Source organism: Aphelocoma coerulescens (genome assembly GCF_041296385.1).
Source record: "Aphelocoma coerulescens isolate FSJ_1873_10779 chromosome Z unlocalized genomic scaffold, UR_Acoe_1.0 ChrZ, whole genome shotgun sequence".
NCBI classification, from domain to species: Eukaryota; Metazoa; Chordata; class Aves; order Passeriformes; family Corvidae; genus Aphelocoma; species Aphelocoma coerulescens.
This window is the reverse complement of record NW_027184085.1, coordinates 64,061,538-64,089,208: the sequence shown is the minus strand read 5'-3', so window position 1 is coordinate 64,089,208 and position 27,671 is coordinate 64,061,538.

Sequence of the window (27,671 nt, the reverse complement as noted above, 5' to 3'; positions counted from 1 at the left end):
GAGCTTAATGTGTATCATAAGTTCCTTCTGGCTTTAGGAAGTTTCATTTTGAATTCCCAATATCTGAATTAATTGCAGGTGTCTGCTTCCAATAAGATTACTGTCCTGGACTGACGTTATGAAGCTGCTTTATTCCTTACCCGTCCGCTCAATGCCCAAGGACGCTGTTTCTCTAAGATGGACCCGGGGCCGGGGCCACAGGACCGAGTGCGGGGCGGTTTAACGGGGCCCAGCGGCTCCAGGGGCTCGGCAGGGCTGGGGAGGGAGTGCAACGGGAGCGCTGTGCTGCTCTTTGGGTTTCCTTTGTGTTCCGGCTAGCTGGGAAAAGGTTCTGTTGGGTTTTTTTCTTGTTCTTTTTTCCCTTTTCTTCCCCTTGCCTCACTGCCTTCCTTCCCTCCTCGCCGGTCCGGGGAGCCTGTGGCCGTGGCCCCGGCTGGTCCGAGCCTGGGTCCGATTCCCTCTCCAGGAATTCGTTGTATTTTGAGGGGTTTTTTAATCCTGTTTTACCCTGTTTTGTTTGTGCGTTAATAAATAGTTTGGTTTCTTTTTCCCACTTTCACTTCTTGTGACCCATTTGTCTCATTGACGGAGGAAAAGGGGAGGCCCTTTTCCCTTTGGAGGAGATGCTCCAGAGTATTTCCTCCTCAAGTTTTGTCTCAATAACCAAGACAATTAGAGTCTTTAAATTATACATGTCAGTGCATCACTTAAACCATGTCACTTCCTGTTAAATTTTTTCTCACTCTAAGGTTATGTGACAAAATGTGACATGATAGAAGTGTGCTGGTGTGGTGCAGTACCTCAAAAATAAATATAAGGCTTTAGGATATTAAATTCTACTCATCTTTTGAGTTATAGCTGGATGATTAACATGTGTAGATAATAGTTTAGTGGGAAAGGTTTTAAGCAGTACCTGAGGGTAAAAAGCTGTTGACCCTGAAGTTGTCACAATTTTGCTGTGAACTGAAAACACTAAAAAAAGTGTACACTTTATAATGATCAGAATACCTGCTTGCCCACACAATATACAAAACACTAAATTGGAAGGGTCGTGACACTTAAATAGAGAAACAGAGAAAAATAGAAATGGAAAGTACTCCAACCAGATTGCTTCCATCAGAGTTAAGCTGTAGAGTAGATACTTGTCTTATATAACTTTCTATCCCAGATAGTGTCTCCCTCAGTAACTTGTACTGAGTCAGAACCAATCAGATACATTACCATTATGTGATTTATAAAGATGCTGTAATTGCAATTGGATCTCTGGGATGCAGAGAATCTAATTCCTGTCTTGACTGAACCATGCAACTTCAATAGCACAGTAAGACTTGTGAACAAATGTTGCATAAAAGGTAATCCTCAATCACTTAGGAACTGTTGTGTTATGAAAGACTTAATTTTTACTGTACAGGAAATTTTTACTAGTACAGGAAATAACCACTAATAACTTCAACATTTATACTTAATTTTGGAAATGTGGGAATTACGATACTAATTGGGCACCAGTTTGTGCAGGTTTTGCCTCTGCAGAATCCTTAGCTAGAAAACTTTTCAACTTTACACAAGACAAAACACGAAATCTACCATTCTAGCTACAGTATTACTATTCTATTTGATATAGAAATATAAGCATCTTTAGTCATAAAAGAGAAAATTATCTGCAGTTATTCCACTCATCTACCCTATAGACACAGTTTTTTTGGAAAACTGTGTCTGGTCCTCATTGAAAATTAATAAAAGAGCTAAGCTGAACTGAACTCAAGATTGTACTAGTCTTTTGTTGCCTTTCAACATGGAGGCACTATCAATCTACTCCTCATTTTCTCTCCTGTACATCTCACCTCATCCCACACCAGCTGTCAGCATGAACAGTGATTGCATTCCCACTTAAGCAATGAATATGGTTAGCTATCCGTGAACAGACACATCTCTTATATCTTATCCAGCAACTAAAGCCTCTGCATTTAGCCAGGTGTTTAAATGAGCTGTTGCTTCTTTTTTCCATTAAACTTACGCTGTTTTCTCTGTAAACTGATATTCAGCTGCTCTCCTCCCCTTACTGTCTATTGTCTTCAAAAAACTGCCAGTCTACTGTTTGTACTTTTCACACCACAAAGTGGAGACAGCTCAAATTCTTCTGGAAGTTACAGTCCATGCAGGAACATAGAGAACTATTAATGGAAGAGATCTGGTCTGACAGGGGTGTTTTGATAAACACAGTCACCACAGTCACCATGTCTGAGGATAACGTTTCTCTTGACAAGTGAGAGGATCCTGGTTCTCTCATCCTAAGGGAAATATGAATCATAGATTTTAGTTTAAACAAAAAAAAAAAAAAATTGAGACAGTCAACAATCAGAGGTGCCTAGTGCAAAAAACTGAGAACTATGAAGAGACTAAAAACAGAAAATACCTAGTCTGAAGATTAAAAAAGCCTTGAAACCACAACATCTTGAGTACCAGCTCCAGTGAAGTTTGTGGAGAAAGGTAGAGAACTCATGATGTTGCACATTTTGGATGCATTCATCTTATTATTCATCTTATCCAGATGCCTGACCATCTTTCCTATTTGTTGAAGTAAATCTTCACAGCAACATCTAAGCTAAAGTCAACATGTACTTTACTTTGTGACCCTTGAATCCACATAAAAATCATAAGCAGCCCTCCCACAAACTGGGCACCAAAATGACTTTGACAGAGCATTGCACTTTTTCTCCCTAAGGAAAATGATGTGGACTCTCTAATTGCCAGCAGACTGGGATTTAATCTGTAAGACAAGTAGCTTCAGTCCTACAACAAATCTCAGATCTGATATTTCATTTTCCATTTACACCAGAAAACAGTTAGCTTGTTATGCTTGCAGTTCCTGTAGTGTTTTGTCAGTCAAACACAAAGCCTCCTTCTCTGATGTTCGATACATAGCTTCCAAAAGAAAATATATGAGCTTTCAACTGTACCTGCTCTGTACACAGGTATTGTTCATATTCCCTTTACAGGATATTAGATCCCTCCATTACTTTTTTATTCCGCAGTCTTTGACAGTGGGCAGGTAATCATCAAGCATGTAGTTCAACAACACCCAAACATCCTGACAGAAAAGCACAGTTCTTTCCTGTGTGGGTAATTCTCACCAAAAGAGCTGACTTCTCCAGGAAAGGCTGAAATGAAAAATAAAATAGCAAGGTAGTGGCAAAGGCCACAGGTGTGGGAGCCCTAGAAGCAATCCAAACAAAGAACCTAACAAAAGAAGCTTTTGATGTATCTACAGAGTAGTATTTCCAAAACTTCAACCACAGATATTGCCCTCTAATCAGAAGTTTATATTACAGATAAGTAAAATATTCGGTTGAACCACTTTACAGGTATTTCTGTTTCTCTTTATATTTACCAAGGGAGAAATTTAATGAGAATTTGATTCAAAATGCTTCACAGTTAAGTAGAAAATGATAGATGTCTTATAAATAGATAAAGTATAGAGGTGAAATAGAACTGGAATAAAATAATTGTGATTTGTTTAGTCATTTTGGAAACTGCATCTCTTCAGCAAATTAGACTTGCTCACTTTATGAGTCCTCTCACCCTTTGGTGAACCCATCTTTGAAGTTTCAGTATTAAAATTAGCTCAGATTTGTGGAGGAGGTTTTTTTAATACTTGGATCTGATACTGCTCTCAAAAATGCTGTAGGCAGTCCACTATGTTCTAGAAAACCAACTTACAGAAGAAGTTACCAAGTCTACTTACAGGAAAACTATGAAATAGTTCAAGTATAGTGGCGGTGCACTTCTATATATGTATTTTTCATTTCAACAATCCTTGTAACCATTTCATTTATTAGATTGGGATAAGCTACCATCATGTTTCCCTTTCACATGCCTAAGTCCAAGGTCTTTCACATCAAGCTTACACCGTCCAGTTAGTTCCAGCCAAGTTAAACTTATGCCAGTAAGTAGACATTCAGAGATCTGCTTATATCAATGATTCCTTAGCTATAAATGGATGAGGCCTACATATTCTGACTTTTGGAAAAAAAACGTTTGGTAGTCAGACCCAAGCTTTGCTTATCACGCTTGATTTTTATCTAACTTTTACCAACATATCTGGAGAAACTGACAGGTCTGGAGGGAGAGAAGTCTCTCTGACTCTAGGTAAGTAGGTTAAAACTAGTGTAGACAAAAACAATTTTTCCAAATTAAAAACTTTATGCACACATATATATAAATATATATATGTATTTACATATTTATATTTATACTACATCTAGATGTGATGGAATGCTTTCTGAGAATGCCAAAATTGCATTTGGAGGAAGTTCAATAAGGACATTCAGGGGACTCCTCATTTTAGTGAATTAAGCTTAATGCAAGCAAAATTTCAGTCATTTAATCAAAATCATTTAAGGGTTATCTTCTGACGACTTGTTGGTGGCCTCCAGCCAGCTCACATCTTATCAAAATAAGGCTGTCATACATGTGCATCAGTTTGTCCATCTCTCCAAAGACAGTAGTTTGATTATTTTTTTCACTGTAGTTGTAGTTTCACTCTAAGTAAGGCTGTCTAGGCTGTGCAGTTTCTGCTTTAGTTCTTTCTTGAGTGGCCGAAGAATCATTTCATGTTGTCAGTATAGAACACTTTGCAATTATGACCCTTACATTGCTCAAAAGCTCTAAAAGCTTGGAACATTCTCCTCTGCATTAGCTGTATGACAACATTTAAAGGGATTTTGTTTGTGATTTATTGTCAACTGATACAAAGCAGAAAAATCCTCTGAGGGACTATTTAATGTGTTATCTTAGCCTTAAATCTGTACCTCATACCCAGCAGCCCAAGGTACACAGAGGCTCCTGCACACATCTCAGTCCAGCCACTGGGCAAGCAAAAGTCAGTTTGGAGATCCTGCATCAGAGCTAGCAGGCCCTCCCTACAAACAAGTCACACCAAATTGAATCAATGGAGTTGCAGTTTCCAAGCTGGAACTAGACAAGAGTGGACTGGGAGCTGACAAACTTGCAAGCAGTTGTGTTAAACTAGCCAAACTTGCCAACAGGATAGATAACCAGGCCAAGGAGAATCAAGGACAGGATGGCATCTGAAATCCTCTGTTAGGTTTTAGGGGGCTGAGAAACAGAGCAGCTATCACTCTTTTCAATTCAAAAAAACTGCAATGTCCTCTTCGGCTCTTAGTTCTGCTCTTTTTTTTTTTTTTTTTTTTTTTTTTTAGCTACAGTGATTGCAGTGAGGGTTAACATTTGGACTTTATTCCTTTTGCAGCCTTAAAAGATTACTGGGAGCTGAGAATATGGTCTTGTATTTAAAGATCATTAATGCACCAGAATAAATGCTGAGAAATATAGTGATGTTTGGTTTATGCAGAACTTTGGAGCACTTCACTGACAAAAACAACAACAAAAAGGAGTGCTGTAGAAAGTGGGAAAAGTGTTGAAAATAGCACTTTCTATGTCTGAGGTGCCTACATCTGCTGTACATCATATCCTCAAACCCTTTTCCCAGCTGTTGGAGTTGGCAAGACAAGAATAATTTGGGGAATAAAAATCTGAAAAGGCAAGAAGTAAGGCAAGGTCTGAATCTCTCCACTTCAAGGAAAACAATCCTCATAATATAATGAATCAACTTTACCAACAATATGCTTTCCCAGTGAGGAGATACTAAGCTTTCTCAAAAACAATCACTTTTTTGGTAAAATTCTGCTAGATTAAATGGAGCTCTGTACCAAAGTACACCAGTACTTGGTATTCCTCCCAGTATTTTCATTTAAAAGGGAGTTGCTGTGCAAAATAATGTCCTTGTCTGTCCCTTCCTCATACAAACCTCAAATCAAATTTAATAAAGCTAGTTTGATACAATGCCAGCCTACACTTGGTTTACCCTTGGTCGACTTTAATAGGGTCAAAAATATTTTCACTTTGGCAGTGTACGCATTAATCATTTTTCCAGAGGATTTAGAAAATTGGAAGAGACAAGGCCAAGCAAAATTTTAAATTAATTGGGCCTACCCCAGCATTCAGGAGGTCACCTTGTGTCAGTTGTCCCACATTTTCCAGGTCACAAAGTTCCAGTGTATCCTAAGCTGCCATGTGGAGAAATCTGTGCTGTGGGCACACAGAGGTGAAAGAATTTCTCCCAGAAAGTGCGAATTTTCCTACGGGCAACCACAACAATTCCAGTTTCCAGACTGTCACCAGACACCAACCACTTAAATAACGCATACTTGACTGATGCCTGTAGTTGGTGCATTTTCTAATCAAGTAGTCAGGAAAATTTGCAAACATTCTGTCATTTACCATAAATCTGCTGCCTGCTTGCTACAGAGTAATTAATTTTAGTGCTGCTCAGAATTCTTAATTTCAGCTGGGAAATCTATCTTCACAATCGTTGTTTTCACCCTCCCTTCTGCTTTGTTTGATTGGTTGGTTGGGTTTTAGTTGGTTTTCTAGGTTTTGTTGTTGTTGCTTAGCTTGTTCCCTAATACTCTTGCTAGGGTTTTGAACATCAAAGCACTATTCTTACAAGGGAAAGACTGTTTGTGGCAATGTTAATATGCTATTCCAGTGTGACACCAATAACTGCTTCGACATTTCTGACTTATCTGCAGTAGTGCCCTCAGTATCTTGCTGACTGGCCAGATACAGCTGTCAATGCTAAAGGAGGGAAGCAAGTGAAAGGCTTCTTTAGAGATATAATTAATTTATTAGGTTCAAAAAGGCCTTACTGTGTGACTAGGGCTGTGTATACTTTTTAGTTCACAGTTTTATTTTGAGGAACAGTGTCAAAAACTAAGTGCTGAGAATAGCTACAGGCAAGGAAGTTATGTTAAATGGTTTATCATCTGCTAAACATTCTTAGTATTTAACCCATAGCATTAATGGGCTTTTTGGCACAAGAAAAAAAATTCTATCTTGCAGATTTATTTGCAAACCTTGAAGTTATGAGAAGACTGGAAAGGAAATATCCGTAATTATTGCTTACAATTCTGCAAACACAAGGAATATTGCTTTTTGAAGAGGTTTACCCTCATTTGCGAAGTGGACTTGGAGCAGCAACAATAAGTATTTAAGGTGTTAAGTCCTGGTCATATCTGAGTCGTGGCTACTGTGACCAGAAAAATTGTGCGGCTGGTGGGTCTTCAGTGAAACTATCCATTTCCAGTCAGGGCTTTGAAATAATCATACTGTCCACCTTGCAGTCTAACATGACATGTAAATGTCTTCATTTCCACTCTACAATTATATTAAATACCTATGTTCAACAGGAGGATTAAATAATAAAAAACAAATTGACATTAAAGTAAAAAAACAGTGTAAACATGAGTCACGAAGAGATTAGATACAGTTAAGTATTTCAGGATGTTTGTGGCTATCTTCTCCTAAACAATACTGATAGTTTTCTGTGGATGATTCTGTCTCCAGTTGTTCCCAAGTCTCTTTAGGATGGCCCAAAATGAAGTTGGTATTTGTTTTTAAGAGCTATAATCATTTCATATCAAGCTGACTGTTTTCCTGTGACTCAGGAATGACTCCGTTTTAATATTAATGAAACTAACTGCTGGTGAGTGGTATAGTGCCATCATTAAGCATTTAAGAGCCAAAAAAAAAAAAAAAAAAAAGGAGGAACTGAAATCTGATTTAAGTTTGTTTCCACATATGCTGTAGGCATATATGAGAAAAAAGATTATGGACATGTAGTGAGCAACAGCATACAAATACCTATTAGATAAATGTTAAAAAGAGGATTCTACACATGAGGACAGTGTTCCACAATAACACAGCATAAAATGACTACCTATTCTTTCTCACCAGTTTCATGCATGAATTAAATCACATATTTAGCTCTGAAAAAAAAATTAGTACTCTATTACTCTGTGGTTACATGTAAATTTGGATCTGGTGCATCTGTGTGTGCAGTGTGATGTCCGTATCTTTTTTTCCAACTATTATATTGGAGCCTAAAATTGACATTACAGATTTTTAAGAAACATCCAAAAATGTGCCCGTCAACATCAAGAACCTACTTGATAGGACCTATGTGGGACATTTGAAAATACAAATTGGCAGAAAGCTCTAATCATATCTATTTTGTGGACTATTAAAACAACACGCTGATGAAAACTGTCATGCAGCTGGGATCTTCTCTTTAATACTGCAATAATTTTTATTTTCCAAAATAGAGGCTTTAACTTTAAAAGGGCAGATCATGTGTGTGAGAAATAATGCAAACACTATGACACTAAGCAAGGAACAAAATAACATGCAAGCCTGTTAATTAAGCATTACAAAGTACTGAATTGCAGCATTAGATGAGCAGTGGTTTTGGTGTCATAAAATATTATGGGATTATGTCTCATGTAGAGATGAGGTACTGTGGTTTAAATGTACTCATGTAGAATAAATATATATAAATATCTCAACATTCATGTTTCCAAATGATGCTATTAGTGATGTATGACATTACTCATGTTACTCCCTTTATTAATGAAAAACATTTTTATTTATTTCAGGATATTTTTCTTAAGAACAGCACTTTGCTGCTCATCATTGTATTTTGACAGCAAACTGAATTCTTGTTCACAAGTATAGGATTTGTTTAGCTCCAGGCATCTGTGTTTGGATTATGAGAATGCTGATTGGTTCACTGCCAGGGGCACAAAAAGGTCAAACTGTCCTTTTTTAAAGGCTCTCTTTTTCCTTTCCCCCCACCCATTTTTCTTTTTTTTTTTTTTCCTTGCCTGAGAGTTTGGCTCATTAATCAGAGTTAAAAGAAAGGGGAAAAGGCAGTGACTTGAAATCATTTGATTCTTTTTCAAGGGGTATTTTAAAAAGCAGAACTCAATGTTAGTGTTAGAGGTTGAGTAGATGTTTGTATGGATCATACTGACATAGTTCTGACAGGTGACCTGAAACCTTTCAAACTGACATCTGTCACAGAGACAGACAGAGGGTTTTTAGCCTCAGAGCCTGTTTTCATGACATTTCATTTTTCATCAGATTTTGAGAGAAGGGAAAAAAAAGAAGATGAACTTGAAAAAATCTTGCCAGGGGCAGAAAATGAGATCAGGTTTTGTGCAGCTGTCTAACTCACCTTTAAAGGTTAGAGGTCCAGGCAAAGTGAAGAAAAAGGTCTCATTTTGATGTTATTAGCTAAAAGGACAGATTACTTCTTTAAGTCTGTTTCTACGGTTGCATAGCCAGTATAGGACATTATAGAGGTGCAGGTAGTTAAGGATGGCTTGGGTTAGCCGTTGCAAATCCTGATTTTAAGCATTTACTTGCTCTTTGCACTGAGATGAAACTTAGGGCACAAGTTTAACCCCTATAAGCGTTTAAGCTGAAAACTTCAAATCTCTACGATATGGAAAATATTACATGATAAAATACTAATCAATATTTAGCTTCTGATTACATTTTATTCAAATCTTTTTTAGGAAACTCTGACTTCTATTTTAAACTAAAATGGATGAAAATACAGACATCTGCAACATAGGCACCATAAAGAGAGTGTATTTTTAATTTAAATTTTACTAAATGCACCCATGAGACAGATTGAACTAACTAGAAATTTTCTTTCCTTGCATTTCCCAATGGTCAGCACAGCACTTCTGCATTGGAAGAGGAAGCTCATCCGATCAGAAATGCCAGCTTTTTCCACACCTGCCACCATAAGAACTCCAGATTGACATTATTTTCTTGGCCAGCTTTCCTCTGGCACATTGGGATGGGAGGGGTAACAAAGACCAACCTTTGGTATGTGCAAGCACACCTGAGATTAATTTTCATCTATCTTTTATGAAGTTATTCACTCAGATTCATTAAGCTCATCATAATGCTGAAATTCTGAAACACTCCTAGCCACTGAAAAAGAGACGATAAAATCCACATATCAGGCTACAAGTGGCCAGCCAGTGATGGTCCTGTTCTACCAGAGATTTACCAGCTGGGTCACTGAGGTGAAGCAGGAAACCTGTAATACCTGTTTCATTTTCTGGTTGTAACTACCAGTAAAAATGAACTGAATGTTTTCCTGTAAGGCTGTGGTGGGAGCAGTGCCAGGAAAGACTGAAGATTGGGGCTGTAGTCTCTGCTTTTCTTTCTCTTGACAAGACGAGGAAGGAAAATGGCACTAGTATTAATTGTACACCAGCTGATCTGGAAAGACATCCTCAGTACATTATTACTGTCAGCCATTTACTCTTGCTGAAGCTATGTGGGCTTCAGCAACGAAATCTTGCCCAAAACTCATCAGGCTTTTGCTACAGTCTTGACATTTCAGGATTCATTTCCAAAAATCATTAATTTTTGCTTGAGAAGAAAGAGAGCTGAGTGATGTTTTCCTTATGTGTTCAATTCTACTGAAGTTTAAGAAACTGCATGAACTGAAATTTTTCATTCATTACTGCCATTTTTTGTCAGTCAGGATGTAGGAGTAAATATAAAAACAGTACTGTCATGCACTATTAATTAGCTAAGACACAGTTTTTCACTATTGAGGAAATTACTGGTGTCTCCATTATTTTGAACTGCCAAGAAATCTTGAGAATATCTCAAGAGTTATGCCATAATCAAATATACAACATCAATATAATTGCAAACTGGACAAAGCATCCCAAGCTATAAACATTGGTTTGCATGTACCCTATCTCTCTGACATTAGTTCTTTTCTCTCCTAAACATTGCTGACTTGGATGCTGTTTATTGTAATAAATAAATTACAAGCGCCTATATTAGAGTGCCAGTGGTACTTATCAGCACCAATTGAATAAATGTTCTCCTGATAGACCTCAACATTTAGCAATTTAGATTAAAGAAGTTTGACAAATAACATAAAGGTACAAAATGTGATTTTTTTCCTGTGAAAAATAAACTAGTTGTGAATCTGTGCACTGGTCTTTCAAGGAACTTCTTCCTTTCTCCTTTTTAAAAAATAAAGGTGGGTAACTACTGTCATGGTAGCATAGCATTCTTCATTTAAGATATATTCTACCCTATACAAATATTAATATTAGTGTTCTGCCTCACCAGGTCCTTGGACTTCATCTTTTCTGCTTTTTGAATGTATGGCCTAGTCTGGTCAAATGTGGATTCACATAATCCTTTTTCTCTATTTTGTGTTAAAGGTATGCTAGATATTGCAGGGAAATAGCTAGTAAAAATTCTTCCCTAGCAAACTCAATACCAGAGAACATTAGGCCATATTTTATTTACATACCTTAAACAGTAAATTAATATAGACACTATACTAGGCTGTATCTGCAGAGATAGTAAGTCTGTGGAGGGAGGTATAGAAGAGATGCAGAAGAACTGCATCTCCAGAGTGTCAAGTTTGAATTCCCAATGTATTTTAACAGATGTTTTATAAGTGCTGTAACTTCAAAATCATCCTTGAAGAGGTAATCCTTAGCCAGGTAAGGCTGCTGCTGCCAGGGACAGAACCTGTGTCAAGCACAAGTTAATGGTATTGTAGAAAACCATCAAGGACTTACAGCCGCAATGAAATTCCTGTTAGTATCTGTGCAGGAGCACAGGTCTGTAGGAAAATCTTCTCTCCTACACTTGCTGGACAAGAAGAATTCAGATGTGTAGAAGATAATAAGTGCTCTGCAAAACATACACAGCACAAGAATCACAAGGCACAAAAAATAGGCCATATGGAAAGATGGAGAAGATTGAAAAAATCAGATCGTATTTTCATGGAAGAAGTATGCCTCTGGCTTTATGTTGGCTGTGGTTGTTCAGTTTCACATGTCTCAAGAGAAATCACTCTTGAAGTTAAGAAAAATATCAGTGGAAAAGGTAATATAATTTGGAGGTAAAAAGCTGCAATTCTGAAACTGTAGGTTATTTTTTTTCACAGGAGAGGAGGATACCAATCTTAGAAGCCCAAGCTGATCATATAGAGACTTTTAGTAGTAGCAAGTGAGCTAAGCCCATCAAAAAGGACTGAATTAAATGCTGGGACAATAAAGAAGGAGTTATGGGTAGTTGAGAAAATCACCATCAGGTCATTTCCAATGCAAAAGGATCTCTGCCATTTTTAGCAAATGAAGTAGAAAAGGAGGCATAGGTAAGGTATTTAGTGTAATATAATGTACTTCGATCACTATTAATTATTACTTTAGTTCAGAAATTTTAAAAAATATATATGTATTCATAACAAAACTGGTGCTAGACATGAAATACACAAGAATACTGTGTTTATGCGTGTTGCTTTCCATTCCTCTAGAGGGTATTGTACTCTTATGGTATTGACTTCAAAAGGGCCTGGGTTGTTTCAGCTCCTACTGAGGTTAGTTATAGAATCTAAGTATTCAACAACTCTGAAAAAGCAAATGTTTTTACTGGAGATGAAGAGCCATTTTCATCTTCATAAAGCATTCAAATCATGGTCTCACATGAAACATTCCAAGAAATTTCTCTTCCTACCCTTTTCTTCTATTTTCCCCATATGAAAATGTGGCACAAGAAATCTGCCCTTGTCCTGGCTTGGTGATTCTTTATGTGGTAACAGGAGTTCAGAATCATCAAAACTTCTTTATGGGGTAACAGGAATCAGAACTGTCAAAAATAAAATAGTTGATGAGAAGATAGGCGTTAACATTCATTTATCATCTATGTCCACCCATAGACTTCATCATTTATAAGACAAATAGATAGGAAAAAGAGATATACAAGATACACTCTTCATGTTAGAGAAGTAAGCAAGGTTAAGCTTTGTATTATTAGCTTTTTCATGTAAGTTGCACATTGATGGTAAACATGGGAACTGGAGATGAGCAATGGACCTCCATTTCTCATCTTTCTGAGGAAATGTCAGCTGTCTGATGTGCTTTGACGCCTTTGGCTGCTCTTGCTCAGAAAAACTTTAGACTCTTTTTGGTGCATAGCATATTATGGGGAAGTTTTTAGACAAGATTTGCATAGTTAATTGCAAAAATATGAGCTGAATGTGTGCATTCTGAAACTCCTAATTTCATGGTTTAATAGAGAACTTGAGAACTTGACCTTACAGTTAATTTTTGGTCAATATTCACTGGAGGATCTTGCATTTCTGGATGTGAAACCCCTCACAGAAAGGTTGAATACAGTTTTTCCCGGAATTATTCACTTTTACTTAAAGTCTGAGACCAATAATTAATTAAAAAATTATGAAAACTCAAACTCCCAAATTGTATGAGCTCACTCGAAACTAATTTTCTGCGATAAATCTGTTTCCAGGTCATACTTGTAGGTTCACAACAGTTCATAAATGCCAAATATGAAAAATTATTCCTACAAAACAGATTTTACGCTTTTTTTTTTTTTTTGATTGTTAGGTCATGCCAAATATGCATTTATTTCTAAAAATTTCACTAGGAAACAGGGAAAGTATTCCCTTGGTTTCCTGACTTTTGTTTGCTTCTTATTCTCTCCTTTACCAAAGTCTGCTATTTTCTATGAATATTTGCCTAAGCTTAGGAAGGAATACACCTTCTTAAAAACAAATTTTTGCGTTATCAGTGGCAGTGCACTATTTCAAGACAAGTTGCCACGATTCGTAATACAATTATATTTAATATATTATATATGATTCATTGTCGCAATGAGCGCCACTGCCCACTGCCCAGGCTAGCCCCTGCGGTGTGCGACAGGAGTGGGGAGCAGCCGGAGGCTCTTGGCTTTAAAGCTGCTCCTCAGGAGTTCAGCTCTGCCCCGGTGAGCTGAAGCTCCAGGCACAGTGGCTGTCAGCAGTCCGGATGAGGGAGAAGATAAAAAGTAGCAAGGAGGCTTGCCACACGGGATAATCCAAGTTTATTGGAGGCAACTCACAGGGGACAAGCCTCAAGCAGCTTCAGGGAACGGCTTATAAAGGGAGGTGTTACAATGGGGATGGCTTAACATGGCTTAACTGGGGACCAATAGAAATATCTAAGGGAGGGATATGGACGAGGATAGACATTTCCTTGGGCCAATAGCCTCAAGGGGAGGAAGGAAAGGGATCACATGCCCCAATGGGGCGTCAAGGTTTAGCGGATTTCCAAAGGGGGAGGTATCTAGAGGGGTAGGGTCCTGGGGGATCGACGAGGACCATATAAGGGTAAACTGGGAGGGTTCAGGTGATGGACACTGAACCTTTGGGAACGACAGGAGGGGTTTGGGTGATTGATAGGGAAAGAGCTAGAACAAGGGAAGGAGAACAACCATGTAGGGAGCACCGGGGGAGCGGCTTGGGTCTGGGGCAAACCAACTGGGAATAGGAGTGGGGAAAGTAGGGATGAACCATTGGGGTACAGAAAACTTGTATAAAAATACAATAAAGGTATCGCATCACCACAATTCATAATGCAAATTCACATTCTCAAGGACTTACAATGACCATGGGAGAACTTCAGTGCTCTCATATTGTGATATTTTTAAGCTAACTGATTCTTATTCTGTTCATTAGTCGAAAGATAGAGCATTCACTACTTGAACTTTACTGGGAGGGAATTCTTCTGTCTTGCAAATTTTTGGATAAAATCTTGAAGACAGGCTATCAAGACATGATCCTGAAGAAAAAAAGTAAAAAAACAAGGTCACTATAGAGTTAAAATGCAAAGTGTCTTGACACAAAATTCAAATTATAGTCTACATCAGAAACCTCTTAAACTAAATCCTTGTCAACTCTCATATCCTGAGTGTGAGACTCACCTATTAGTGTTCACAGACAACTATTCTACTATAGCATATACATTTCATATATTTGCATGCCTAGCCTCTCTGAGAGATATACACCTTGCACTAATCGGGATTTAGATTGGCTATGGTAACCGAGAGTCTTTACCAAACTTTTTTTTTTTTGCTGACCGGGTGAGTTACAACAATCCTGGATGTTATTTCCCAAAAAGACTGGGAGTTTGAGACTTTATTCTGCTCCCTGCTTTAGATAGGAAGCAGAATCAGATACATGACACTTCCTCAGGAAAAAAAGGAAAATACTTGTTTCTGAAAAAAAACTTGAGACCGCACGATATCAACCAAAAGGTCAAATAAATAATGTGGGGGTATGTATATATAACAAAAACCGACCTCTCTTACAGAAAAGTCCTCTCTTACAAGAAACAATGTTCAGCCACGAAGCATTCAACTGGCATGGAGCATGCAAGAGAGCAGTATAGCTGTTAAGATCATCAAGATAAAGCCCACCTGAAACGTTTCCTTTAACACTTTGTCTAACATTTGTAGACCTCTGCATGCTATTTCTCTCACACAGGTGTGTTAATACAGATGGAATTTATAATAAGTAGAGAGGATATTAAGTGCAAGAGGAATAGATGGGGGTAACCTTTTAACAGGAATTGAATTAATAAGTAACTTAAATAGAAAAGCCTTTTGAAGATTTCTTTTAAATCCATTGGGCAAGGTGTTGCTGATACAATGCAGAAGCTGAAAATTCTTTGAGCTAATGTTTTTGGATATAGGCAGAAGTATCAATCAGCTGATAATTATGAGATGTATGGGTTCACAAATGGAGTATTGTTATTCAAGACTCTGAATAGTGCGTCTTAAAGGATGATGGGAAATTAACACCTCCACTAATGTATAATTGCCACCTTTTAGCCATCACAGTCTTTTTCTGCCTGGCAGAATTGGCGATTTTTCTTCTTTTTGTTTTAGTTTGGGATTTTTTTCTGAAAATGTGTGCTATCAAGGAGGATGGCAAAGTCCTTGGAGAAGTTGTGTAGTCTCTCACAGGTTGTGCTATCCCTCAAATGCAGGTCAGAGAAAATGGAGACTGAGAAGATTTGACGTATTCTTTATCTATAATGCATGTTAAAGCAAGAGGAGGCCTGTGTCTCATTGTCACCTTACATATGAAAATGGTGTTAATGCCTGAATAGTAGACTTGGATGTGCAGCAATGACATTGAAATACAATAGGTTCAGGGGGGAAAAAAAGCTTATGGCTTCATTTACAGTAATTAACAAATTCGACAATATTGCGCTCCAACTGTGGAAGACAGTAGCAAGGTTTTGGACTTGCAGCAAATGTTTTGGTTCCCTGGACACTTAGATACCCACATAGAATCAATATATATGCAGTAAAACATGTAGTCTAAACAGTACATAGACATAGCAGAAGCAAAGATATCTATCTTACGGGAGAGGGTCCATAAAATTTCCTACCTTGGCTAACTCTGTTTCAACTGTTGCAGCTTGAAGCAGCTAGGTTTCAGATTTTATTTGCATTTCTCACAATCTTCCATAAAATTCTTTCTTCCCAGCTATGATTTCATGTGGAAATGTTACAATAACCCTCATAGGTAAGGAGAGAGAAGTGTTAGCTGGATATTGATTATGTTTTTAGTAGAATGAGTTCATAGTTTTGTTTTAATTCAGATATATGGCTTCAGATAAAAAAGGTTGAAGGAAAGAATGGAACTAACTGCAGTTCTGTGGGTTACTTAGCTAAAATAAAAACCCCATTTAATTAATTTGCCATGCATAATTTCTTCCCTTTTCTCCTCTCTATTTTCTTCATTCTTCTGTTTACAAGGAAGTATCCTGAGTGTCATAAAATATTTTTCTATATGATTATGCTGTTCAAGTATTGAAAATCTGTTTCAGGGTGTGTATTCATGGGTCTATTTTATTTGACTTTTGTGAGGTCAATATTATAACTCTTAAGAAAAGTGAATGATGATGTTGTTATCTACTCAATATTTATTATTAAAAGTTTTTACTTTTACCATAAAGCTATATAAGTCCAGTGCAACATAAACTAACATCTGGGGTGGTAGCAATGAGTGGAATATGTTCCCTGGTTTTCAGGAAAAATTATAAATAGTGATTTCATTTTTCAAAATACAGAAAGAGCAAAACGAAAAAAACATTCTACAAGGAATTAATCATAACACTGATAAATTCTAAAGCAGTAGCAAGATACTAGCCCTAAAACATTTTGATGGGGAAACATCAATGTTGCACTTGTGGAAGAAATTTAAATTAGCACCTCTTGGAGAGATAGAGATCCCGACTTATGTATACATCAGATATCAAAGGTTAAGGCTTTAGGTTACTGTTTTGAACTAAAAAGTCATTAAAAAAACAGTTACTTAAAATGTCAAGTTTGTTTGCACCCACATACCTTCACCATGGAAACCTCTAACCTAAAAATTTTAGATTATGAACTTTCCTTATTCTCGTCTGCGTGTTTTCTGTTGTTTCACATCTAGTACGTACACAGCACATATCAATAATACAGCCAATTGTATTTGTTATCATCCTCCACTTTTTCCACAAGACAACTACAGCATCAGAGTTCTCACATGCCAGGCATTGTACATGCAAATAAAAAGCAACTGGGTATGTCCCTAAAAACTGTCAACCTTGTTTGTTGTCTTTAAACTGTAATCCATCACATGCCATGTCTGTAGCCTAAAGGAAAGGAGGAGACAGCACAGGCTTATTATTTTTGATTTTTGTTTGGCTTGTCTTTTCACATAAATACCAGTATCTTATGAATAAATAGCTTCTTTGTACTTATCAACCTTTTTTTTTTCTCTAGGTATTCAGTACATATTAATAAGCTGCTTGCTACCCCTCTCTTTAAACATTTTATTACAGTTTATATATGTTTGTGTAGAGAAAAGTTGGTGAATTATTATAATAAGGTGGTTACAAGTATAAAAATTCAAATCTAAAGACACCCAAGTTTCTAGACAGCACTTTTGTCAATTAGTACTTTGTTGATCTAGAGCAACCAATTCCTTAGGAGACTTTCAAGAGGATGAAGCCTTAATTCTTTCTAATTTTTTCTGCCTCTTAACTAGGATTTGCAGAATCTGTTTGCCAGGTCTGCACGGTCTGAAAGCATGCAATAGAGCTCCCATGCTTGGTGATAGTTGACAGGCAGTTAACTGCCAGACTTACACCAGCTTAACTCAAATGTTTGCAGGAAATTGTTGACCCTGCAATAGTCCAGAGTAAGAGGAAAGAGCTAAAATGGATGATGCAAGCTGAAAAAACAATGGACCATATGAATGGAAGAAATGCTGAAGGTAGGGTGGGGAAGGAAGAAAGGAAGGAAGGAATTCGGAAGGAAGGAATTCGGAAGGAAGGAAGGAATTCGGAAGGAATTCGGAAGGAAGGAAGGAATTCGGAAGGAAGGAATTCGGAAGGAAGGAAGGAAGGAATTCGGAAGGAAGGAAGGAAGGAAGGAAGGAATTCGGAAGGAAGGAAGGAATTCGGAAGGAAGGAATTCGGAAGGAAGGAAGGAATTCGGAAGGAAGGAAGGAATTCGGAAGGAAGGAATTCGGAAGGAAGGAATTCGGAAGGAATTCGGAAGGAATTCGGAAGGAAGGAAGGAAGGAAGGAAGGAAGGAAGGAAGGAAGGAAGGAAGGAAGGAAGGAAGGAAGGAAGGAAGGAAGGAAGGAAGGAAGGAAGGAAGGAAGGAAGGAAGGAAGGAAGGAAGGAAGGAAGGAAGGAAGGAAGGAAGGAAGGAAGGAAGGAAGGAAGCAGCCTTCATCATAAGCTGTTACGTCATTCTCTCGCAAGAAGTATTCTGTCTCAGTAACAGTTCATATGGTTTTTAATTATAATTTTTCAACCCCTACTATTTATCTTCATTTTGTCTTTCTGCCATGCTGTCCTAGGTATTTAAACTGGTCCTATAACCATAATGGAAAGCATCTCACAAGAAATTAGAAAGTACTAAACTAAACCTTCATACCTTTCTGTCCTCCTCTTCTTTTCAGCCTAGGAAAAACTAATGTGCCTAGGGAGAATGCCAAGTTTTGTGTGGCTGAATAATAAAAAAGTGTGTTACAGGGACACAAAGGCCATTTTCTAAAATTTGTGAACATTTATGCAGCTTTTATTTATCATGTATTTTAAGCTATAAACTTTCATCCAAACATAATTTGAAATGGTATTTGAGAGGAGGTTGGAAGCATATAATTTCTGTAACAATTTAGGTCTTTTAAAGCAATAAAAGGCTTGTGTAAGTAGTAGTCACTATGAGCCCTTGGTGGGGGGAAGAAAGGAAGAAAAAAATGCAAAACCAGTTGAGTCCACTGGACAGTAAAAAAATAAAAGCTCTAGAAATTTCCCAATACGTATCCACTGGGTAAGAGAATATATTTATTTATTTGACATACTGGGAAATATGTCCTTGTGCAATTAGATATGGTTTGTGGCCAGCTACAGCTGCTGACAGAGTTGAGCTGTAATTCAGCATGAGGCTCGTATGATGGAAGTTCTCCTTGTGCATTTGTTTGTTTATTTATATTTCAGAGGAATTGGTCAGCAAGATTTATTCAGAAGGAATAAAAGACTACCAATAAATTCTTTCTGGTGGGGATTTGACAACACAGTTTATTTATCATGTTGCTTTCAGAACTTCTGTTTCAGTTCTTTACATGCTTAATTGAGAGACTAAATTGTTTATCTCCAATTTCAAAAAATTTTAAAGTGGTTCGAAAAAGTATTGGGGTTATATGTGACCATCTGTGTTCTGAACTGAAAGAGTCATTATCATTTTACCAAGTTAGGGCTATTTTTCTTTTGTTGGTCCCTTTGAACACGATATATTTATCCAAATAGGACTGTGCCTGCCCAAACTGTAACCGATAATGAACCTTTAGATCCAATAATTCTCAAGTAGGCCTTAAAATAAAACGGGTCTATAATATATACAGAGAAAGAATAAAGTATTTGTCTGATTCCAAAGACCTTTGTATGCCAGATGAGGGATTTGCTTTCATTCACTCTGTTTTTTTTCAGACAAGACAGGATGATCTTTGAACTAAGTTTGATCTTTTATTAAATTAATCAGAAAAAGTTGTAGCTTTTGATGTGTTGAGATAGCACAGGAAAGGCGTGGGATGGAGACTTTAGGAGGGCTAAAACACCACATATAACAATCTAGTTTTTATTCCCATTCCTTATGTTGTAAAAGCTCCAGGAAAGACATTGTACTGTGTGCCCAGTTCTCTTCAACTCATCCCACCCAAAATTAAGGCACCATCCAAGTCCCAGCCTGACTGTACTAATTGTTGACTACTTTTAACAGTTTCTGAAATGAAACCAATGTAATTTGCACAACTTACTTCAGAGGATCACTGAGGATTTGTCACAGATTTTTCAAGCACTGCTCTAACCATCGCCTTCACTGAGACTGCTAAATGGAGTTTTCAGAGCACTGAATAGACAGACCCTTAAGGATCTGCTGCTTCTGCTTTTTCACTTGCTCTTCAACATACAGCAAAAATTACCACTCCACACTCTCACAGATATCTCTGCTCAGAGGTGAAAGTCACAGATGCTTAACGTGGACTCAGTGAAGTGTGATAGAAACCTTAGTCCACGATATGTAATGATTTCTCAACACACCAGCAGGTTTTTTCACCAGCAAGTATGACACACCAGCAGTTTGAGAACAGCATTTTTGCTGACTCAGTATCTTTATGTCCTTAGTTTAAATGTGAAGGGCTCATTTCTCTCTTTTTCTCACATCTATTACTGAAATTTGTTAGATAAGTCATTGGCTGAAAAACCTGTACAATTTAAAGCTGAATTTTGTTTTCTTCTGTGGACCATGTGCTATTCTAGACTATACCATGAAGCCTTGCTGTTTTCAAAGAGCAGCACTGCTGCAAAAGCAGGGTATCAGTTCTGTTGCTTCTAAGAAATAAGGCAAATCCTTACCTTCAATCTTTGTGCTCTAGGTAAATTCCATATATCTAACCAAGAGCCTATGGATGACAGGTTTCAATGCTTCTATGTTACCTGGGTGATCAGGTATAAATTAGTCATTAGCAGAGCAAAACCATCTCTCCTGGCAGGATTTGATTGTTCATTCTCAAAACTCCATGTAGACAGTTTAACACCTGGCTAATCCATGTTACTTTTTTTTCCTCTCTGTTCACAAGGCGGACAACGGAATACCTCAGTGAAGACTCCCACCATGGACTTCATCCTGAACCAAAGCTTTAAGCATCTCTAGAGCTAGATGTCTTTGAGCTTTACATACGGCCCAAATGTGTTTATAGACTTGGAAGTCTTTAGTGATTTGGAGAATGTTACTTGTGTGTACAAGGTGCTCTAGAGATTTTTTCAGATTAGGAGCATACAGAGGAATGATATGTGCAAGCTACAGTAAAAAAAAAGGGTTTCTAATTATTTCAACTGCTGTAAAACCATCCCATTTCTAATGTAGTTCTTATGGAAATGTAGGTTATTTAACAATTGGCCATCATTACACCAAAACATTACAAAACACATGCAAGGCTTTTCCAGGGAATTTGAGAGAAAGAGTTGAGTTGCCAAAGAGGTCAACTCAGACAATTAATCAGGCACCTAGATTAACAGTCCTTTGGTTTTCATCCATAAAAGCCAAGTTGATCTCCTGTACTACTTCCTTTCAGGTAAAGGGGTCCCCCAAAAATCTTTTTTTCACATAGAACTATGTAAACTATGTTTCACTATGTAAGCCATGTCTACAGGAAATTAGGTATTTTGGCAATGTCTTATGTTTTTACTTATTCTTGAAGTTCTGAGCAGAAAATCTGGATCAGTTCTTAAGTTTCTGTGTATATGTTAAGCAAGACTGTATAATATATTGCACAAGTTACTTTTAAAATACATTTTTGAATATCTTTTTAATAAGCATCATAAATACACTAAAATGCCTACTATATAAATTTAAACCTCAAGATTATATAAGCAGTCAGCTGGATACGCTATATCATCAAATAATAGTGTGCTTGAAAGCTATGCATAATAATGAAGAGGTATATTGTTTCAACAGAAGGCAAAATTATTTAACTATTTCACTTCTGTGGAACCAACATAAAGCAATAAAAGACACCTATTATTTCAGAAGTTTGGTATGCTTGTAATGGTTCTTTGTGACCCTTCCACTGCTTTTACAGAAAATAGAAAGACAAGTTTTAAATCCTTGTTTCCTCCAAGCAGTTTGGGGGGCAGGGGGAAAATAACATGTACATATTCTTATAAGCAGTCTTCTTATATGTAGCATCTGCAAGTAGTCTGCTTCAGAGATTGAAGTCAGACAGACCCCCCATCCTCATCACATGTGTCAAGAACTGACATTGGTGAAGAAGAATAGCTGTAGGAATTGAGTATCTATTTTTCTCTAGGTTCTGTAGTACCTCATAATAAAAGGTATAAATTCACAGTTCACCAATTATTTTCTGAGGGGGAAAAAATAAGCACATTTTAAATTTAAGTCTCCCTCTCTTTACTAAGTTTTGGCTTTTCCAGGTGGAAGGTATAACATAGACCTCTTAAACATACATTTTCTTTTATGGTGTTTGCTTTTGGCTTTGGGGTGCCAGGGGGGGTTTTTTTTTGTTTTTGTTTCGGGGTTTTTTTGCTTTCTTCCCTATTTAATTTTGTGACATCATGCTTACCATCTCCAAAGTAGAGAAGGGTCAGTTTGACTGATGCAGGGATTCAGAGATCCTGGACTATCCTCGCAGGTTGCTGCAGTAAGTCCTGTTCTGTGCTTCACTCATGGCTCAACTTGTCTCAGGATACTGATCTAAAATGACATGTCACTGTCAGCTGAGCCATTGTTTTCAATTCTTTGACCAAGACAGAAGTATTTTTCAGCATCGAGATAATTAATATGTAATTATATCATTTTGTTAGGAGATTGTGATGTTATGAAGGCAGCTTTAAGATCACCAAAGAAATAGAACAAAAACTGTTAGGGATATGAAAAATAATAAGCTCCTTGATTTAAAATTATAATATTCATAAGTTATTGTTGGTTTTGATGTTTTTGTTGTTGTTGTTATATTGGGGAATCAAAGTCAGCAGCATCTGAAATAACAGACACATCTGTATTTGATATTAAACCAGTGCCTTCTCCTTGAGTTGAATATCACATAAAGGACATCTGTCACAAATATTCTGTAATAAACCTCTCACAGCTACAACAGAATGAAAATGGCTGTGACATAAGAACATCTATATTTTGTGATCAGTGAAAACAGTATTTTCCATCCATAGATCTCAAAAATGAAGAAAACATCCTTGACAAAAGAGAATTCTTTTACCTGGCCCTTTGGGTTTGATCCAGAAGAAAGGTCAGCTGGTAGCCAGTCAAATCGCAGGTTTGACAGCTGTAAAAATCAAGACAATCTAAATACTTAACTTGAGGCTCACCATTCCCAACTACAGTGTGCACCTTAGCAGAAAGAAAGAGGTATAACATCTGACAAATTAAAGGCTTTGCTCTAGTTTTACTTTGCCTGGCCACAGGCTATAAGGCTGAAAGCCCTACCTCATCAGGTCTGAAAGCACTGGCTGTAGTGAATTTTGAACTTTTCCTTTGAAGATATCAGCATAGACAGCAACGTAGTGTTTGAGGTGTAGGAGAGTTTTAAGGTAAATGACACCTTGTACAGGAATCTTTTCCGTAACAGATCTGTAGAAACAGTGGAATGGTCAATATGCAGCAGAATTACCAGCACCTCGTCTGCAAACGAATTCAGCAAAGGAATTCCTGCAAAGGAATCAGGGTCAAGCCAGGCCAAAATACTTTTTTTTAACAATTCTTAGTTCTGATTTGGTTTATATGAAAGATAAGGGTTTCCAGTTACACTTTCCTTGAAAAACAGCTTAACACACACCTGTTGAGTTCAACAGGTATCAAAGTGATAAATTGAGATGTGGCAGCTGGAGTGCACAGGTATGGCAATGCAGAGCCATGGGACCTGCCAAACATGCTCAGCTGAGCCAGACCTTTGTGGGAAGGTCATCATGGCACAGGACAAGTCAATGGTCTAAATGCAGCAGGAGCATACTGAGTTTTTTCTGTGTATACACATCTATTCTGTGCATGCATAGTAATAATTTATCTGGGATATACAGAGATTCTGTATCCAGAAATGTTTGTAGCAGTGTCCACTTTAGCAGCATTGCAAATGGTCAAAAGTTTACCCACAAATATAGGGCTAACACTGATTTTTAAGTGGAGCTGACCACAGCACATATAAAAAGTGTACACATATTTCTTTTTTGATCCACCAAAATATATTGAACATATGGTGTAACTTTAAAAGAAAGAAAATAAAAAATAAAAAAAATCAATAATTTTTTTTTAAATTTAAAAAACACAAAATTTGTTCTAACACTGACTATTGAAAAATATTACTTTTTCAGTGTAAGTGCTGTGAATATTAGTTATAATGAAGGCATGCAATGACAAAATTAACCAGTCATCATTTTCCCTGTTGTATTCTGGACTTCTTTCATATGTAATACATTTAGAAAACTTTCCTCCTTAATTTCTAAGACCTTTTTTTTAAATTAAGAAAAGAAAAAGGTTTAGTACTTAGTTTTGATTATTCATATCCATAACAAATCTTGCTAGTACTTCTGGGTACAGTTTTACCTCAGACCATTGATTCTGTCTGACTGAAGGCTCAGGGAAATCTGATTGTCAAAATTTCGTCTTTTCCTGCCACATTATTCTGCCATTTTTATGACTGTCACAAAAACACAAGAAAAACTTTAGAAATCCAGACTATCAACCAATAAAACTGAAAAAATTGCCAAGTTACTTTTTTTCCTTGGAGTACCATACTCAGAAATATTGGTTTGTGCATTAACAGGATGCCTATATTGAATTTATAACTGTTAATGTTTTTAATTCATTGCTAATAAGCCAAGGCACAGCACCTTGACTATGTCCAGCCTAATGAAGAACTGTAACCTAAAGCCTGATTGGTCTTGCAAGAAATGGAGAGAATTTAAAATAAAAACCCAGAAGGCTTCCTTGCATTGTATAAAAGCAATGTGTTTTCTGTCTGAAATGAACTCAGACTAAATTGTGATTTATTCGGAGGGACAGGCTACAGATAAGAAAAAAATGTCGTGTGAAAACCTTCTTCCCCCAAATGGTAACTTCCCCCAAATGAAGGTCTTTCTGACAGAAGTAATTTCTGGAAAATTTCTTGATTAATAAAATCTTGAAAATAAACTTTAAAATGACGGCTTTGTTATTGCTTTGGCACAATACATTAACAACACAGCAAGCTCTGCCAGACTGTGAGTATCCTTTCAGGCGGATTATGTCCTTGTTTACATATCCAGCTGCATTTGGGACGTGTCCATGGTGGTGCCTGAACAATGTCCCCAGTGGGGGTGCCCATTAGGGGAGGGTATACTAATGGAGGGTATGCCATTTACTTTGTTTAAATTGAACAAGAATGCTCAGTGTTCCTCTGATCCTGGGGGAAAGTGTTGGAATCCTGCATTTTCTGAATCCTGTTTGGGTTTGTTTAATGGGGATGTTTGGATTGCTCAAAAAAATTGCAGTCCACAAGTTCGTTCTAGAAAGCCACTCTGAAGTATTTCATGCATTCTGTATGCAAGTGAAAAAGTGTGATGTTGTTTACACTGCACTCCTAAATAAGGATTATGTGAGTGAATAAAAGTTTATATTGGATTCTTCTTAACTAAGCATGTGTCTTCTCTTTGTTTTACTTCTGCTTACTTTTGGAAGAAGTCAGACTTAATTCACGTGCTCATGCCCTGTCTTCCTGAACCTTTCCAGTTCCTTCACAGGCATGTGGACAGAAAATACCTAAATGAAACATACATGGGGTTGTTTTCTTCATGTGTGTAATTCATATTTAAGGAAAGTAGGTAAGTGGTTAAAACAAGGGCAATCAAATCAGTAACTCCACTGCAGAATACAATCATTTTACAGTACTGTGCCTATAAACTGTTACTGCTTTCCTCTTTCAGTTCCTTACAGTTTCTACTCTTGAATATGAAAATTTGTAACGGTGAAATTCATTGTGTAGCAGGCCAAAAATTACTAAACCAGAGCTACGATTCAGAAACAGCGCAGCTAAAATGAAGAATTCCCTAGGAAAATACAGGGATTTTGTATCCTCCAGAAGGTGTTCAAATGTATTATTTCTCCTTTTCAAGTATCTGGGTCTGCCTCTTGCATACACATGAAAAATTTGGATTAAGTTGATTAGGTGATATAGAGAATTACTCCCGAGACACAGACATACTCCATTCCCAACTAAACAGTGACATAATGCTGCAGTGTTTTTAAGATGTTCATCAACACTGCTGTCAGTAGCAGACTTGGGATGAAATCCTAGGTTTGGTGAAGTGAACTGCAAATGTCCCACTGACCGCTGATTCACTATTCCCCACTTCTCCCCTCTGCAAGGATTAAACAGCATCATTAAGGCTTGGTTCAAAAACACTTCATCATCCCAGCTACTCTGTCCAGATACTTGTAGTACAAATTATTATAAAGGCTTTTTCCTTTCTAGTCTATGCACCTCTCACAAAAACAAAAATAAAAAAGGACTAGGTTTTTTTCACTGTCGTGATAAATGATCTTCTTTATTATAAAGTACTGTGTATGTGCCAAGATCGTTCTGTTCTTATGAATTATTTACATGAAGCTGAGGTCTGGACTGTTCAGCTGTTCTCCTCCATGAAGGAGACAGCATCATCTCAGAGAAGCACCAGGCTTCAAATAGCAGATCTTCAGAAAGACCAGCAACACCACTCACATGGGACTGGTGAGTGACAAGAGTCTGTGGCACCATGGAAGTGTGTGACAGTGCCCAAACAAAGGGAGTCAGAAGGTGAGAAAGATGCAGGCTCATGCCTGTAGGCATTCTTTGCAAAGGAGTGGGATTCACCCCAAGAAGGTGTCAGTGCTCTTCACTGTCCCTTCCAAGCACACCAGAAATACCTTTAAGGACCATTTGCTGATTATGACCATCTTGCTCTTTACGTGCATTCCTTGATGCTTTCCGTACTGTGTTCTGCGTTACAAAATTTGCATTATCCTTTGGCCTCTGGGGTGGCTCTTCCCATGAGTTTGGGCATATTTCAGCCCATTGCTGCTGAGAGCTTTGGTTTCAGCAGAGGTTATTGGAGTGACCTGCCCATTGGAAGCTCTTGCCTTGCCAATTCATCAGCTGCATAGGAGCTGCTGTACAATTATTCCCTCAGGTAGTGGTTGCAGCTCATTTGTCAGTCTGAATTTAAACACCAGTGCTATGAAGGATCTTTCAGTATTTATGCTGTGCCTCATTGAAGGACAAGCCATCAGTTAGTCTATATCAAAGGACAGACCATTATGAAACCTAGCTGCCATAGGACAGATGTCTTGGTGAACGGGTGCTAAGCCTTTCTCAGTGACTACAATCCTACCCACCAGGACTGACTAAAAGCTATTAATTATGTGTCTCCTACAGCATCTGGGAGGAATTGGGCTTCTCCTGCCACTGAGCAGGCTGACAAGCAGTTGTCTGAGCAGGATGCCTAAGGGCTGATGGTTCAGGGTGACATCAAAAGCTCTTTGACCTTTGCAGGGGTCCACCATGGCCAGGAGTAAGGATCACTGATACGCCTGACTGCAGTAGTATAAGATATGTTTAATATTGATAGGCTTGTTTCAGAATAGAAGTTTTCTTGGAAATCCCCCAGAATTCTTCTGATGTTTTATGAGTTCAAGTTCTCATAGGCAGAAAAAAAAATTTAGAAAACAATTTAGACATTAATTGCTAATTCTGCGATCCTTGATGGTAGAAAATAAATAGTTTGCTTTATATCTCCCTGCTTGCCTCACTAACCACACAAATACAAGGAAACATTCTAATAATGTGTAATATCTGGGGAGATGCCATTTT